This window comes from Microchirus variegatus, assembly GCF_963457635.1.
Source record: "Microchirus variegatus genome assembly, chromosome: 3".
NCBI classification, from domain to species: domain Eukaryota; kingdom Metazoa; phylum Chordata; class Actinopteri; order Pleuronectiformes; family Soleidae; genus Microchirus; species Microchirus variegatus.
The window spans coordinates 14,052,218-14,057,132 of record NC_139804.1 but is presented as its reverse complement, the minus strand read 5'-3'; positions in this window follow the sequence as shown (position 1 = coordinate 14,057,132).

Sequence of the window (4,915 nt, the reverse complement as noted above, 5' to 3'; positions counted from 1 at the left end):
TGCGTCGTCTCCGGGTGCACGGAATATTTTTTAAGTGTCCGTCACTCCGTCAAGGGACTACGGAGACGGCAAGAGCTGCGATTGGTCCTCAGGACAGGCCGAGCTAAGCTGCTCTGTGCCGGCTCTCAGTGCGCTCCGGGCGTCCTGACAGAGGCGGAGCTGATCCCCGCCGATAACGCCGCTGCCGAACTATAAATACGTCATATCTTAACACACACAGCACATGTTTAGACTCTAAATGGCCAATTTCTCGCCTCAAATTATCTTAAAACTGCGTTCCGTGACACAGAAAAGTGAGAAACGGCCACTTTTTCAACAACAACAGTCTTTCTCTCTCTTTCTTTCTCGGACGCCATTGCTCACTGTAGCCAGAAGCACAACAACCTTGCGCAGCGACCCCTACTGATCGGGCGGGAAATTGCAGCGAGTGTCCGTCACCACGACGCAGAAGTATAAATGCTCGAGGCGTCTCCGTGGTGACGCAGACGGATAACGCATACGCAGTCAGAGAAGTATAATGTGGCCTTAATGCTCACAGAGCTCCTTTGAGATGCCTTTGTTGAGACAAGATGTGGAGGGGAGGGAACGTGCGTGGGGGAGAGAGAAAGAGGGAGAAAGAGCGAGAGACGGCAAATCTCCTGTCTGGAACTTTATAAGGAGACTGATATGCAGCTCTGTCTCCTCCTCTCTCAATTAAGGTGTGTGTTCAGCAACGCTTAGCATTCCCATTTCATCTTATTTCTCATGTTTTGTTCTGTTTTATTAAGTGTTTTTTTTTTTTGTCTTAATGTGTGAATGCGAATTTCTGCAAACACGAGTGTACATTCTGATTTTAAAAACACCATGCCACATATAATGATAAGAAGAAGGTTTTTCTAATTAGCTGGGAGGTCATGACACTACATTATTTGCAGTTTAATCCATTCTGATTCCTGGTGTTTTGTAATCGTGCATAACACCCCGTCATTAATGAAGTTTTCTGCCGAGATTCTTCAGAATTCTTTACTCTGCTGTGGTCAGAGTGTTAATGGATGTACAGTGGGCAGTAATTGACTGTTGCTAATCTTCAACAGCAGAATGCATGTAGGCTGCCCATTAGCAACCAGCTGCTGCTCTTCCCACACATTGTAAAATACCACCAACAGAGCCATGAGCAGAGCTGCACACACAGCGGGAGGTGCAGTTCACATCTGAGAGGTGACATGCACTTTAACACACAACAGAATAATGTAATACTAAAGGCTCAATGCAGCATAATACCTGAAAACGAAAGAAGTGTACAGATTTTTAGCAAAAAACGTCTTCTGTCATCTGTGCTGTGGTTATGTAGAACCAGACGGTTGAACAGGTAGAGTTCAACCGTCTGGTCTTGTGGTTTATAATAAGCTCAGCTTTGAACCCCGAGTGGATGCTGTATGTAAAAAAAGCTGATGTGCTTTTATTGTAAACTCTGCAGGTTTAATGTCAATGTCATATTCATGAACATATTTAATTGAATCTGCTCTGATATGCCCACTTTTCATTTAAACAGAAAATAAATAATTTACACAGTATTATTAAGGTGGATCTAAATAATCTCTGACAGGTCAGAAACAAGGTTTAAAGTTTGCTTTAGGTGTTGAGGTCATCTGGGGTTAATGCCACAAACATTGTTGACCCCAGTTTCCACCCATCACTTCTTTGTGGTTAAAAAAACTCACATTTTATAATGTTAGAAATTCCTTTAGATAACTTCCCTAAATAACAAATTGGTAAATTATTTCCCAAGCAAACTCAATTACCCTTCAAAGTGAAGCCATAGATGTCCCCCATAGAAGAACAAGAGTATAAGATTAGGCACACAGCTGAATGTTTAATAAAAGTAACATGTGACAATCAAAGATTGGGATTAATTACTGTACAAACAAAGCAGTTTTTCATTCAAAAGTCAGAAGCAGCAAATTAGATGCAGTTCTTAATGGAGGAGTAACTGTTGACATCCTGTTCATGGCTGTCATCTTCAAGTCTGTGATGTATTCTAAGCATGTGTCGTTTTTTTACCCACAGTTGTATCTGCTTTCAGATAAGATGAGCCTCAGTAAGAAAAAAACCCAAAAAAAAAACACAGGGCAGAACAGACAATAACTGTTGGAATGGTGTTCACGTGCATACTCACACACACACATACACTCATACACAAATTAGTTTTCATACTTAATCTGAAAAATATTAATCAATACTTTCATAACCTGGTGACCTCTCCAGGGTGTAACCTCACCTTTTGCCCTATGTCAGCTGAGATTGGCACCAGTGACCCCGGCGACCATCATGTGGAGGCCAAAGCATTAGAAGACGAGTGAGTACGGACAGAAAATAAGTGAGTGAGTACTGACAGAAGATGAGTGAGTGAGTACTGACAGAAAATGAGTGAGTACGGACAGAAGATGAGTGAGTGAGTACTGACAGAAGATGAGTGAGTACTGGCAGAAAATGAGTGAGTGAGTACTGACAGAAGACGAGTGAGTGAGTACTGACAGAAAATGGTGAGTACGGACAGAATATGAGTGAGTGAGTGAGTACTGACAGAAAATGGTGAGACCGGACAGAAGATGAGTGAGTGAGTACTGACAGAAGACGAGTGAGTGAGTACTGACAGAAGATGAGTGAATGAGTACTGACAGAAGATGAGTGAATGAGTACTGACAGAAGATGAGTGAATGAGTACTGACAGAAAATGAGTGAGTACGGACAGAAGATGAGTGAGTGAGTACTGACAGAAGACAAGTGAATGAGTACTGACAGAAAATGAGTGAGTACGGACAGAAGCTGAGTGAGTGAGTACTGACAGAAGACAAGTGAATGAGTACTGACAGAAAATGAGTGAGTGAGTACTGACAGAAGATGAGTGAGTGAGTACTGACAGAAGATGAGTGAATGAGTACTGACAGAAAATGAGTGAGAACGGACAGAAGATGAGTGAGTGAGTACTGACAGAAAATGAGTGAGTACTGACAGAAGATGAGTGAGTGAGTACTGACAGAAAATGAGTGAGTGAGTACTGACAGAAGATGAGTGAGTGAGTACTGACAGAAAATGAGTGAGTGAGTACTGACAGAAGACGAGTGAGTGAGTACTGACAGAAGATGAGTGAGTGAGTACTGACAGAAGATGAGTGAGTGAGTACTGACAGAGCCCAACCTAAATCTGACAGGCAAATTTAATATAATCCACACTCAGGTTGAGCCTAATGGAGCAAATTTAAGCTGTGCTAAATTGGAGTAACCATGGTTACCAATGTTTCCCTTTCTTTAAAAACGTGCTGTGTAATTCTATCGATCCAGTATCAGATATTTATACACACAACATTTTTAAAAATCATCGAAGAATCGGTCTTTGTTCAGAGCGGTGACTACACGGCAGCCATCGCTTTCCCTATTGTGAGCCGTTTTAATGAAGGCAGCAACCCGCCACTGTGGAATGTGAGGCTGCTGTGAATCACCACCTTGCACATTTGCATGTCGCTTGATGGAGGCACTGAAGTGAGAAGGGCCTGTCTCAGCCAAACACCCACCCCCCCCCCCCCCTCCTCTGCACAGCAAGTGTTTAATTAAACTTTTTGTTGTTGTGATCGCAGCAGGTTGGAGTTAAGCCTCATACTGGTGGGGTTGGGGTTGGACTGGGGTTTGGGGTTGGGGGTAGAGAGGGAGTGTGGGAGTGGGAGTGGGGGTGACTAAGGCATTGGACTAGCTGCCAGAGATGCCTCCACCAACCAGTTATAGCTGGTTAAGCTCCTCCCTCCCCCACCTCTTTTCCTACAAGAGGGGGTGGAAGCCGAGGCGACCGTGAGCAACAATTCAGTAATTTGAGACTTCCACTCATGCTAATCCTCGACTGGACTCCAGGATTGGCTTCTAAGAACATGCACTTGTCAGTGGGCGACAGTTGAATTTACATTTTAGATGGGAGTGACCATTATTACATATTTAGGTTTTAGAGTAGCAACTATCTGTTGTTACCATTACATTTATAAACAACCCATTTTTTGCTGCTACAAGTGAAACATCTGTGGGAGGGTGAAGTATTGCTTTTGGCAGCTCTGGGTGTCTGTTTGTGCTTCCGTACGTTCACTTGCCACTATGACCAGCAGGGGGCGCCAGATGCTTGTCGCGTGAATGGGGTGAAGTCTGCTATCTCTGATTGTCTTGTTTCATTTTGAAATGTTTCAGGATTTCTTAAATTATAAAGGGGCCTAATTAGACGGTTTCAGACGACCTTTTTGTGCCTATATGAGTATAGAATATGGAGGTTCTTTCAAAACTCTTGGTACATTCACTGAGTTTCATTACTTATCTTCCGACCATCTATAAAGAAAGCCCATTTTTCATCAGACTTTATCAGGGATTAAAAACAGACTTATTTCCAATAACTAACAAATCAAGATTCCATGAGTGTTCCAAGAGAGGAGATGTTTTACCAAATTCAAATCAAACACATCAAGCCTTTATGTAATTCACATGTATTCTCATAGAGTATTTGACATCACTGAAATATTACAATATATGTGAAATATAATTTTACATATGTATTATTAAAGTTAAGATATCTAAGTGTGTGCAGTGAGAAACTCAACATACAGAAAATGCTGGCTGTGAACAGTCAGTCCATTTCTGGTGTGTGTGTTCGAGTGACAGACGAATGATGCGAGCAAAGGACCGGTGGTTCAGTGAGTCCAATCCAGTAATCCATCCCATGTTTTACTGCCCTCACTCTCTGCTGGGGTGATTACTCTGCTTTACTCCAGCCCAGCTTGGACCCTAGAGAGTTTCTCATTCACACACACTCTGAGTCTCAGCGGTCTGGGATGGAGGTGCAACAGGTTGGATGGAGATTCTATGGACTCACTGGATTGTTCTGATCTGACTGCAGTGACTTTACC